The sequence below is a fragment of the Bombina bombina genome, chromosome 3 (assembly GCF_027579735.1).
Source record: "Bombina bombina isolate aBomBom1 chromosome 3, aBomBom1.pri, whole genome shotgun sequence".
NCBI classification, from domain to species: Eukaryota; Metazoa; Chordata; class Amphibia; order Anura; family Bombinatoridae; genus Bombina; species Bombina bombina.
This window is the reverse complement of record NC_069501.1, coordinates 492,196,074-492,209,095: the sequence shown is the minus strand read 5'-3', so window position 1 is coordinate 492,209,095 and position 13,022 is coordinate 492,196,074.

Below are 13,022 nucleotides of genomic sequence, written 5' to 3'. Positions count from 1 at the left end.
GTGACGTCTTTGCTCTGGAATTTGTCATACAAACGTTGATGTTTCATAAAATTTGTGTAAAGTACTAATAACAATAAAAATATATTTAAACATAAAAAGTAAGTTTAAACCCAACCCCCACCACCACTGCACATAATTTTCACCAAACATAAAATTACATAACAGTGCTAGTAGACCAAGAACCAAAGTGAGAACTAAAATGTAAAAAATAAAATGCTCCTTTAATTAACCTTGGATACCATAAATGACTGCATGAATCCTTTAATTTCTTGGGTATCCAAAAATAAACTTTGATTATGCACATTAATTGCAGACATGCTTTAAGAAGCAGGGAAATGTATTAGCATACCATGACTGTACCCTTTATTAATAAATATTCATATAAAGCAAGATTAAAGGGGTTTATCAAGGGGGACGTAGTAGTAGTAGTATATATATAAAAGAGTGGCAAAAGGTGTACAGATAGGAAGTAAAAAGAATATCAGATACTAAAATTAAATTAAATTATTAAATGCAATGAAATCGGATAATATTACATTCAAATAAATAAAAATCGCTCATAGCGCCGTAAAAACAATCAAATATTATACATGTGTGAATAAAAATTGCAGCTGACACCAACTAGGTGTTAATCTGTTGTTGCCTAAATCAATGGATAAATGTTTTCAGAATAAAGAGCGTTGTATGGAATCAAACATCAAGCATTTTGATAGACAAAGTATCAGTCCTATATCACTTCAGATAGGAACAACATAGGTGGGGTATGTAGTAACAAATGACTCCAATGGTGTTCACAAGATAGCTACAATATAATTACATTGTAGCCATCTCAGGGTTTATTTTTATTTTACAGGCAACTTTGTATTTATTTTAACTAGGTACAATAGTTATTAACTATTTAATAACTACCTAGCTAAAATAAGTACAAAAGTACCTGTAAAATAAACCCTAACCTAAATTACAATTACACCTAACACTACACTATAATTAAACTAATTACCTAAACTACCTACAATTAATTACAATTAAATTGAATAAACTAAATTACGAAAAAAAACTATAATTAGCATACCATGACTGTACCCTTTATTAATAAATATTCATATAAAGCAAGTAATTTAGGATGAAGATAGAAGATGCAGCCTGGATGAAGAGGGTGATCTTTAAGGCGGTAGTGTTAGGTTTTTTAAGGGGGGATTGGGTGGGTTTTCAAGTAGGGTTGAGTGTGTGGGTGGTGGGTGAAAGAGCTGATTACTTTGGGGCAATGCCCCACAAAAGGCCCTTTAAAAGGCTATTTGTAATTTAGTATAGGGTAGGGCTTTTTTTATTTTGGGGGGCTTTTTTATTTTATTAGGGAGATTAGATTAGGTGTAATTAGTCTAAAATTCTTGTAATTCTTTTTTTATTTTCTGTAATTTAGTGGGGGGTTTTCGTAATTTAGTTTATTTAATTTAATGGTAATTAATTGTAGGTAGTTTAGGTAATTAGTTTAATTATAGTGTAGTGTTAGGTGTAATTGTAACTTAGGTTAGGGTTTATTTTACAGGTAAATTTGTATTTATTTTAACTAGGAAGTTATTAAATAGTTAAGAACTATTTAATAACTATTGTACCTAGTTAAAATAAATACAAAGTTGCCTGTAAAATAAATATAAATCCTAAGCTAGCTACAATGTAACTATTAGTTATATTGTAGCTAGCTTAGGATTTATTTTACAGGTAAGTATTTAGTTTTAAATAGGTATAATTTATTTAATTGTAGTAAATTTATTTAGATGTATTTAAATTATATTTAAGTTAGGGGGGGTTAGGGTTAGACTTAGGTTTAGGGATTAATAAATGTATTATAGTGGCGGCGACGGCGGTGGCAGATTAGGGATAAATAAATGTAATATAGTTGCAGTGATGTTGGGGGGCAGATTAGGGGTTAATAACTATAATGTAGGTGTCGGCGATGTTGGGGGCAGTAGATTAGGGGTTAATAAGTGTAAGATTAGGGGTGTTTAGACTCGGGTTCATGTTAGGGTGTTAGGTGCAGACATAAAATTAATTTCCCCTTAGGAAACAATGGGGCTGAGTTAGGAGCTGAACGCTGCTTTTTTGCAGGTGTTAGGTTTTTTTTCAGCCAGCTCAGCCCCATTGTTTCCTATGGGGAAATTGTGCACGAGCACATTTTGCCAGCTTACCGCTACAGTAAGCAGCTCTGGTATTACAGTGAGATGTGGAGCTAAATTTTGCTCAACGCTCACTTTTCTGAGGCTAACACCGGCTTGAAGAAAACTTGTAATACCAGCGTTGGCTTAAGTGAGCGGTAAGAAAAAAAGACTTATTAGCCCCGCACAGCCTTACCGACAAAAACTCGTAATCTAGGCGTGAGACTCTTACCAATGACTTCTTCACTCAGACCTGAAAGAGAACACAATGAAAACAGTCTTCAGATGGTACTTGACACCAACCAAAATGGCACATATGGGCACACATACAACAACAACAACAACAATCTCTGCTACAGGGGATGTGGGGAGGTGGGTTCATTTAGACATATGTGGTGGGAATGCGTGGAGGTGAGGGCTGTGTGGAAACAACTGTCTACCTTCATTAGCAATCTAATAGGTGAAGAATTCACACTTACAATTCAGCAGGCCCTACTACATGAATATATTGCTAAATACAACAAATATCTCAACACCTTCCAGAGAATCCTCTGTACTGTCACTAGAATTTGCATTGCAAGATTTTGGAAGTCAGGGACCCCCTCATGAGCAGAAATAGAAAACAAAATGCAACACACCTATAAGATGTATGAGTTGGCAGCTGGGATATTGAACAATAGAGACACTGTAAATCAGATCTGGTATTACTGGATCACGGGGATGTCAGTAGGCTGATGACCACCTTCCACTGGGGCTATTGGAGTTTAGAGGGCAAATTACTGCCTAGCAGTGAATGCTTTTAAATATTATTCCACTGTTGTCACAACCCTTTTTGGTGACTCCGTCCCCTCCTCCCCCCTCTTCCTTTCTCCCCCCCCCCCCCCCACAAATATTTAGTGTTGCTAACCATGTTTAGCCTTATATTAATATTTCTCGAAATTAAGGAGCTGGTTAGTAAAATTGTATGTACTATATTACATCACGGTTACAGAATGTGATTGCCTAATTCGCAAATATTTGAGTTCTAGGAACCTGAGATTTCCAATCTCTGGGAACTTGTGACGTCTTTGCTCTGGAATTTGTCATACAAACGTTGATGTTTCATAAAATTTGTGTAAAGTACTAATAACAATAAAAATATATTTAAATATAAAAAGTAAGTTTAAACCCACCACCACTGCACATAATTTTCACCAAACATAAAATTACATAACAGTGCTTGTAGACCAAGAACCAAAGTGAGAACTAAAATTTAAAAAATAAAATGCTCCTTTAATTAACCTTCAAATAAGAATGGATACCATAAATGACTGCATGAATCCTTTAATTTCTTGGGTATCCAAAAATAAACTATGATTATGCACATTAATTGCAGAAATGCTTTAAGAAGCAAGGAAATGTATTCATATAAAGCAAGATTAAAGGGGTTTATCAAGGGGGACGTAGTAGTAGTAGTAGTATATATATAAAAGAGTGGCAAAAGGTGCACAGATAGGAAGTAAAAAGAATATCAGATACTAAAATTAAATTAAATTATTAAATGCAATGAAATCGGATAATATTACATTCAAATAAATAAAAATCGCTTATAGCGCCGTAAAAACAATCAAATATTATACATGTGTGAATAAAAATTGCAGCTGACACCAACTAGGTGTTAATCTGTTGTTGCCTAAATCAATGGATAAATGTTTTCAGAATAAAGAGCGTTGTATGGAATCAAACATCAAGCATTTTGATAGACAAAGTATCAGTCCTATATCACTTCAGATAGGAACAACATAGGTGGGGTATGTAGTAACAAATGACTCCATTGGTGTTCACAAATAAATGCAAATATGCCCACTTACTAGAGACTACCTCAATCAGATGAGGTAAGTTCTGCACATGGATTGCATCCAAGGTCCTGTATACGTCAGTCAACTGATGTGCTTCGGTGTTGCCTGGGTATGGTAGATTTCTTCCACTCTCTCTTCCGCTCCACGTCACAGGAGGCAAAATATAATAGAGGAGTCAGAAAATGCCAAAACAATAGTGCAATATTGTAGTAATAAAATTGAAATGTTTATTAAACAAAATTCTATGGTGAAACCTGCTTACATTCATCAACCTCAATTAGCTATGAGCTATCCGTTTAGCATTGCACATTTAGATATACACAGCAGTTCAAGTGGTTCAACAGCTCCCACCGATTATGCACATATATGATGGCGAAAAGTACACCCAAACAACAAGCCAACCGGCTAGATTACGAGTCTTGCGTTAGCCTTAAAAAGCAGCGTTGAGAGGTTCCAACACTGCTTTTTAACGCCCGCTGGTATCACGAGTCTGGCAGGAGAGGGTCTACCGTTCACTTTTCTTCCGCGACTTGAGCTTACCGCAAATCCCCTTATGTCAATTGGGTATCCTATCTTTTTAATGGGACTTGCCTAACGCTGGTATTACGAATCTTGGAAGAAGTGAGCGGTACACCCTCTCCTGTCAAGACTTCTACCGCATTTAAAAGTCAGTAGTTAAGAGTTTTATGGGCTAACGCCGTAACATAAGACTCTTAACTAAAATGCTACAAAGTACACTAACACCCATAAACTACCTATTAACCCCTAAACCGAGCCCCCCCCCCCCCACATCGGAAACACTTAAATAAAGTTTTTAACCCCTAATCTGCTGACCGGACATCACCGCCACTGTAATAAATATATTAACCCCTAAACCGCCGCGCTCCCACCTCGCAAACACTAGTTAAATTTTGTTAACCCCTAATCTGCCGTCCCTAACATCACCGACACCTATCTTCATTTATTAACCCCTAATCTGCCACCCCCAACGTCGCTGCTAATATATTAAAATTATTAACCCCTAAACCTAAGTCTAACCCTAAGTCTAACCCCCCCCTAACTTAAAAATAATTTAAATAAAAAGAAATAAAATTACTACTATTAAATAAATTAATCCTATTTAAAACTAAATACTTACCTATAAAATAAACCCTAAGCTAGATACAATATAACTAATAGTTACATTGTAGCTAGCTTAGGCTTTATATTTATTTTACAGGCAACTTTGTATTTATTTTAACTAGGTACAATAGTTATTAAATTGTTATTAACTATTTAATAGCTACCTAGTTAAAATAAGTAAAAATTTACCTGTAAAATAAATCCTAACCTAAATTACAATTACACCTAACACTACACTATCATTAAATTAATTACATAAACTAACTACAATTAACTACAATTAAATTAAATAAACTAAATTACAAAAAAAAACACTAAATTACAGAAAATAAAAAAATAATTACAAGAATTTTAAACTAATTACACCTAATCTAATCCCCCTTATAAAATAAAAAGCCCCCCACAATAATAAAATTCCCTACTCTATACTAAATTACAAATAGCCCTTAAAAGGGCTTTTTGCAGGGCATTGCCCCAAAGTAATCAGCTCTTTTACCTGTAAAAAAAATACAATACCCCCCCAACATTAAAACCCACCACCCACACTCTCAACCCTACTCTAAAACCCACCCAATCCCCCCTTAATAAACCCTAACACTACCCCCTTGAAGATCACCCTACCTTGAGCCGTCTTCACCTAGCCGGGCACAAGTGGACCTCCAGAGGGGCAGAAGTCTTCATCCGATCCGGGCAGAAGAGGACCTCCAGACCGGCAGAAGGCTTGATCCAGGCGGCATCTTCTATCTTCATCCATCCGGAACGGAGCGGTCCATCTTCAAGACATCCGACGCGGAGTATCCTCTTCTTCCGACGGCTAAGACTGAATGAAGGATCTTTTAAATGACGTCATCCAAGATGGCGTCCCTTGAATTCCGATTGGCTGATAGGATTCTGCAATCAGCCAATAGAATTAAGCTCGCATTCTATTGGCTGATTGGAACAGCCAATAGAATGCAAGCTCAACCCTATTGGCTGATTGGATCAGCCAATAGGATTGAAGTTCAATCCTATTGGCTGATTGCATCAGCCAATAGGATTTTTCCTACCTTAATTCCGATTGGCTGATAGAATCCTATCAGCCAATCGGAATTCAAGGGACGCCATCTTGGATTACATCATTTAAAGGAACCTTCATTCAGTCTTAGCCGTCGGAAGAAGAGGATGCTCTGTGTCGGATGTCTTGAAGCTGGACCCGCTCCGGATGGATGAAGATAGAAGATGCCGCCTGGATGAAGCCTTCTGCCCATCTGGAGGTCCTCTTCTGCCCGGATTGGATGAAGACTTCTGCTCCTCTGGAGGTCCACTTGTACCCGGCTGGGTGAAGACGTCTCAAGGTAGGGTGATCTTCAGGGGGTTAGTGTTAGGTTTTATTAAGGGGGGATTGGGTGGGTTTTAGAGTAGGATTGGGAGTGTGGGTGGTGGGTTTTAATGTTGGGGGGGTTATTGTATTTTTTTTACAGGTAAAAAAGCTGATTACTTTGGGGCAATGCCCCGCAAAAAGCCCTTTTTAGGGCTATTTGTAATTTAGTATAGGGTAGGGAATTTTATTATTTTGGGGGGCTTTTTTATTTTATTAGGGGGATTAGATTAGGTGTAATTAGTTTAAAATTCTTGTAATTATTTTTTTATTTTCTGTAATTTAGTGGGGGGGTTGTACTTAAGTTTATTTAATTTAATTGTAGTTAATTGTAGTTAGTTTATGTAATTATTTTAATGATAGTGTAGTGTTAGGTGTAATTGTAATTTAGGTTAGGATTTATTTTACAGGTAAATTTGTACTTATTTTAACTAGGTAGCTATTAAATAGTTAATAACTATTTAATAACTATTGTACCTAGTTAAAATAAATACAAAGTTGCCTGTAAAATAAATATAAACCCCAAGCTAGCTACAATGCAACTATCCTATAATATAAAAGACCAAGTGTGTTTGTCCGAAGCTGTCATGCGCAGTAGAGACAGCACGAGGACAAACACACCTGGCCTTTGAGGCCCTAGCTGAGCTGCATCAGAAGTGGGCATGGCCGACATGAAGGGTGCGTTGCTGGGCGTAAATGGTCATGAAGGGGGCATGGCCGGCTGTGAGGGGGGCGTGGCCAGTTGCGGTCGCACAATAGAGAGGGGGTGAGAGAGAGAGGGGGAGAGAGATGGGAGGAGAGAGAGATAGGAGAGAAAGAGAGAGGGGGGAAAGAGAGAGAGGGGGGAAGAGAGAGAGGCGGGGGAAGAGAGGGGGGGAAGAGAGAGAGGGGGGAAGAGAGGGGGGAAGAGAGAGGGGGGGACGAGAGAGAGGGGGGGACGAGAGAGAGGGGGGAAAGAGAGAGAGGGGGGAAGAGAGAGAGAGGGGGGAAGAGAGAGAGGGGGAAGAGAGAGGGGGGGAAGAGAGAGAGGGGGGAAGAGAGAGGGGGGAAGAGAGAGAGGGGGAAGAGAGAGAGGGGGAAGAGAGAGAAGGGAGAGAGGGGGGAGAGAGAGAACAAAAGAGAGGGGGAGAGAGCGAAAAAGAGAGGGGGAGAGAGAGAGCACAAAAGAGAGGGGGGAGAAAGCACGCAAAAGAGAGGGGAGAGAGAGAGCAAAATAGGGGGGAAAGAGAGAGAGCAAAAGAGGGGGAGAGAGAGCACAAAAGAGAGGGGGAGAGAGCACAAAAGAGAGGGGGAGAGAGAGCACAAAAGAGAGGGGGAGAGAGAGTGCAAAAGAGAGGGGGGAGAGAGAGCGCAAAAGAGAGGGGGGAGAGAGAGCGCAAAACAGGGGGGGAGAGAGAGGAGGGAGAGAGAGAGAGAGAGAGAGAGAAAGGGGGGAGAGAGGGGGGAGAGAGAGAGGGGGGAGAGAGAGGGGGGGAGAGAGAGAGGGGGGAGAGAGAGGGGGGAGAGAGAGAGCAAAAGAGAGGGGGGAGAGAGAGCGCAAAAGAGAGGGGGGAGAGCGCAAAAGAGAGGGGGGGAGAGAGAAAGCGCAAAAGAGGGGGGAGAGAGAGAGCGCAAAAGAGAGGGGGAGAGAGAGCGCGTAAAAGAAAGGGGGGAGAGAGAGAGAGCAAAAGAGGGAGGAGAGAGAGAGCACAAAAGAGAGGGGGAGAGAGAGCACAAAAGAGAGGGGGAGAGAGAGCGCAAAAGAGAGGGGGAGAGAGAGCGCAAAAGAGAGTGGGAGAGAGAGTGCAAAAGAGAGGGGGGGAGCGCAAAAGAGAGTGGGGAGAGAGAGCGCAAAAGAGGGGGGGAGAGAGAGCGCAAAAGAGGGGGGAGAGAGAGAGCAAAAGAGGGAGGAGATAGAGAGCACAAAAGAGAGTGGAGAGAGAGAGACCGCAAAAGAGGGGGGAGAGGGGGAGCACAAAAGAGAGGAGGGTAAGAGCGCAAAAGAGAGGGGGGGAGAGAGCACAAAAGAGGGGTGGGAGAGAGAGGGGGGAGAGGGAGAGAGAGAGAAAGGGGGGAGAGAGGGGGGGAGAGAGAGAGGGGGGGGAGAGAGAGGGGGGAGAGAGAGAGCAAAAGAGAGGGGGAGAGAGAGCGCAAAAGAGAGGGGGGGAGAGCGCAAAAGAGAGAGGGGGAGAGAGAGAGAGGGGGGAAGAGAGAGAGGGGGAAGAGAGAGGGGGGGAAGAGAGAGAGGGGGGAGAGAGAGGGGGGAGGGAGAGAGAGAGGGGGGGAGAGAGAGAGGGGGAAGAGAGAGAGGGGGAAGAGAGAGAAGGGAGAGAGGGGGGAGAGAGAGAACAAAAGAGAGGGGGAGAGAGCGAAAAAGAGAGGGGGAGAGAGAGAGCACAAAAGAGAGGGGGGAGAAAGCACGCAAAAGAGAGGGGAGAGAGAGAGCAAAATAGGGGGGAAAGAGAGAGAGCAAAAGAGGGGGAGAGAGAGCACAAAAGAGAGGGGGAGAGAGCACAAAAGAGAGGGGGAGAGAGAGTGCAAAAGAGAGGGGGGAGAGAGAGCGCAAAAGAGAGGGGGGAGAGAGAGCGCAAAACAGGGGGGGAGAGAGAGGAGGGAGAGAGAGAGAGAGAGAGAGAGAGAGAGAGAAAGGGGGGAGAGAGGGGGGAGAGAGAGAGGGGGGAGAGAGAGGGGGGGAGAGAGAGAGGGGGGAGAGAGAGGGGGGAGAGAGAGAGCAAAAGAGAGGGGGGAGAGAGAGCGCAAAAGAGAGGGGGGGAGAGCGCAAAAGAGAGGGGGGGAGAGAGAAAGCGCAAAAGAGGGGGGAGAGAGAGAGCGCAAAAGAGAGGGGGAGAGAGAGCGCGTAAAAGAAAGGGGGGAGAGAGAGAGAGAGCAAAAGAGGGAGGAGAGAGAGAGCACAAAAGAGAGGGGGAGAGAGAGCACAAAAGAGAGGGGGAGAGAGAGCGCAAAAGAGAGGGGGAGAGAGAGCGCAAAAGAGAGTGGGAGAGAGAGTGCAAAAGAGAGGGGGGGGAGCGCAAAAGAGAGTGGGGAGAGAGAGCGCAAAAGAGGGGGGAGAGAGAGAGCGCAAAAGAGGGGGGGAGAGAGAGAGCAAAAGAGGGAGGAGATAGAGAGCACAAAAGAGAGTGGAGAGAGAGAGACCGCAAAAGAGGGGGGAGAGGGGGAGCACAAAAGAGAGGAGGGTAAGAGCGCAAAAGAGAGGGGGGAGAGAGCACAAAAGAGGGGTGGGAGAGAGAGGGGGGAGAGGGAGAGAGAGAGAAAGGGGGGAGAGAGGGGGGGAGAGAGAGGGGGGAGAGAGAGGGGGGGGGAGAGAGAGAGGGGGGGGAGAGAGAGGGGGGAGAGAGAGAGCAAAAGAGAGGGGGAGAGAGAGCGCAAAAGAGAGGGGGGGGAGAGCGCAAAAGAGAGGGGGGGAGAGAGAAAGCGCAAAAGAAGGGGGGAGAGAGAGAGCGCAAAAGAGAGGTGCATCAGAAGTGGGCATGGCCGACATGAAGGGTGCGTTGCTGGGCGTAAATGGTCATGAAGGGGGCATGGCCGGCTGTGAGGGGGGCGTGGCCAGTTGCGGTCGCACAATAGAGAGGGGGTGAGAGAGAGAGGGGGAGAGAGATGGGAGGAGAGAGAGATAGGAGAGAAAGAGAGAGGGGGGAAAGAGAGAGAGGGGGGAAGAGAGAGAGGCGGGGGAAGAGAGGGGGGGAAGAGAGAGAGGGGGGAAGAGAGGGGGGGAAGAGAGAGGGGGGGACGAGAGAGAGGGGGGGACGAGAGAGAGGGGGGAAAGAGAGAGAGGGGGGAAGAGAGAGAGAGGGGGGAAGAGAGAGAGGGGGAAGAGAGAGGGGGGGAAGAGAGAGAGGGGGGAAGAGAGAGGGGGGAAGAGAGAGAGGGGGGAGAGAGAGGGGGGAGGGAGAGAGAGAGGGGGGGAGAGAGAGAGGGGGAAGAGAGAGAGGGGGAAGAGAGAGAAGGGAGAGAGGGGGGAGAGAGAGAACAAAAGAGAGGGGGAGAGAGCGAAAAAGAGAGGGGGAGAGAGAGAGCACAAAAGAGAGGGGGGAGAAAGCACGCAAAAGAGAGGGGAGAGAGAGAGCAAAATAGGGGGGAAAGAGAGAGAGCAAAAGAGGGGGAGAGAGAGCACAAAAGAGAGGGGGAGAGAGCACAAAAGAGAGGGGGAGAGAGAGCACAAAAGAGAGGGGGAGAGAGAGTGCAAAAGAGAGGGGGGAGAGAGAGCGCAAAAGAGAGGGGGGAGAGAGAGCGCAAAACAGGGGGGGAGAGAGAGGAGGGAGAGAGAGAGAGAGAGAGAGAGAGAAAGGGGGGAGAGAGGGGGGAGAGAGAGAGGGGGGAGAGAGAGGGGGGGAGAGAGAGAGGGGGGAGAGAGAGGGGGGAGAGAGAGAGCAAAAGAGAGGGGGGAGAGAGAGCGCAAAAGAGAGGGGGGAGAGCGCAAAAGAGAGGGGGGGAGAGAGAAAGCGCAAAAGAGGGGGGAGAGAGAGAGCGCAAAAGAGAGGGGGAGAGAGAGCGCGTAAAAGAAAGGGGGGAGAGAGAGAGAGCAAAAGAGGGAGGAGAGAGAGAGCACAAAAGAGAGGGGGAGAGAGAGCACAAAAGAGAGGGGGAGAGAGAGCGCAAAAGAGAGGGGGAGAGAGAGCGCAAAAGAGAGTGGGAGAGAGAGTGCAAAAGAGAGGGGGGGGAGCGCAAAAGAGAGTGGGGAGAGAGAGCGCAAAAGAGGGGGGGAGAGAGAGCGCAAAAGAGGGGGGGAGAGAGAGAGCAAAAGAGGGAGGAGATAGAGAGCACAAAAGAGAGTGGAGAGAGAGAGACCGCAAAAGAGGGGGGAGAGGGGGAGCACAAAAGAGAGGAGGGTAAGAGCGCAAAAGAGAGGGGGGAGAGAGCACAAAAGAGGGGTGGGAGAGAGAGGGGGGAGAGGGAGAGAGAGAGAAAGGGGGGAGAGAGGGGGGGAGAGAGAGGGGGGGGAGAGAGGGGGGGGAGAGAGAGAGGGGGGGGAGAGAGAGGGGGGAGAGAGAGAGCAAAAGAGAGGGGGAGAGAGAGCGCAAAAGAGAGGGGGGGAGAGCGCAAAAGAGAGAGGGGGAGAGAGAGAGAGGGGGGAAGAGAGAGAGGGGGAAGAGAGAGGGGGGGAAGAGAGAGAGGGGGGAGAGAGAGGGGGGAGGGAGAGAGAGAGGGGGGGAGAGAGAGAGGGGGAAGAGAGAGAGGGGGAAGAGAGAGAAGGGAGAGAGGGGGGAGAGAGAGAACAAAAGAGAGGGGGAGAGAGCGAAAAAGAGAGGGGGAGAGAGAGAGCACAAAAGAGAGGGGGGAGAAAGCACGCAAAAGAGAGGGGAGAGAGAGAGCAAAATAGGGGGGAAAGAGAGAGAGCAAAAGAGGGGGAGAGAGAGCACAAAAGAGAGGGGGAGAGAGCACAAAAGAGAGGGGGAGAGAGAGTGCAAAAGAGAGGGGGGAGAGAGAGCGCAAAAGAGAGGGGGGAGAGAGAGCGCAAAACAGGGGGGGAGAGAGAGGAGGGAGAGAGAGAGAGAGAGAGAGAGAGAGAGAGAGAAAGGGGGGAGAGAGGGGGGAGAGAGAGAGGGGGGAGAGAGAGGGGGGGAGAGAGAGAGGGGGGAGAGAGAGGGGGGAGAGAGAGAGCAAAAGAGAGGGGGGAGAGAGAGCGCAAAAGAGAGGGGGGAGAGCGCAAAAGAGAGGGGGGGAGAGAGAAAGCGCAAAAGAGGGGGGAGAGAGAGAGCGCAAAAGAGAGGGGGAGAGAGAGCGCGTAAAAGAAAGGGGGGAGAGAGAGAGAGAGCAAAAGAGGGAGGAGAGAGAGAGCACAAAAGAGAGGGGGAGAGAGAGCACAAAAGAGAGGGGGAGAGAGAGCGCAAAAGAGAGGGGGAGAGAGAGCGCAAAAGAGAGTGGGAGAGAGAGTGCAAAAGAGAGGGGGGGAGCGCAAAAGAGAGTGGGGAGAGAGAGCGCAAAAGAGGGGGGGAGAGAGAGCGCAAAAGAGGGGGGGAGAGAGAGAGCAAAAGAGGGAGGAGATAGAGAGCACAAAAGAGAGTGGAGAGAGAGAGACCGCAAAAGAGGGGGGAGAGGGGGAGCACAAAAGAGAGGAGGGTAAGAGCGCAAAAGAGAGGGGGGAGAGAGCACAAAAGAGGGGTGGGAGAGAGAGGGGGGAGAGGGAGAGAGAGAGAAAGGGGGGAGAGAGGGGGGGAGAGAGAGGGGGGAGAGAGAGGGGGGGGAGAGAGAGAGGGGGGGGAGAGAGAGGGGGGAGAGAGAGAGCAAAAGAGAGGGGGAGAGAGAGCGCAAAAGAGAGGGGGGGAGAGCGCAAAAGAGAGGGGGGGAGAGAGAAAGCGCAAAAGAAGGGGGGAGAGAGAGAGCGCAAAAGAGAGGGGGAGAGAGAGCGCGTAAAAGAAAGGGGGAGAGAGAGAGAGCAAAAGAGGGAGGAGAGAGAGAGCACAAAAGAGAGGGGGAGAGAGAGCGCAAAAGAGGGGGGGAGAGAGAGCGCAAAAGAGGGGGGGAGAGAGAGAGCAAAAGAGGGAGGAGAGAGAGCACAAAAGAGAGTGGAGAGAGAGAGAGCGCAAAAGAGGGGGGAGAGGGGGAGCACAAAAG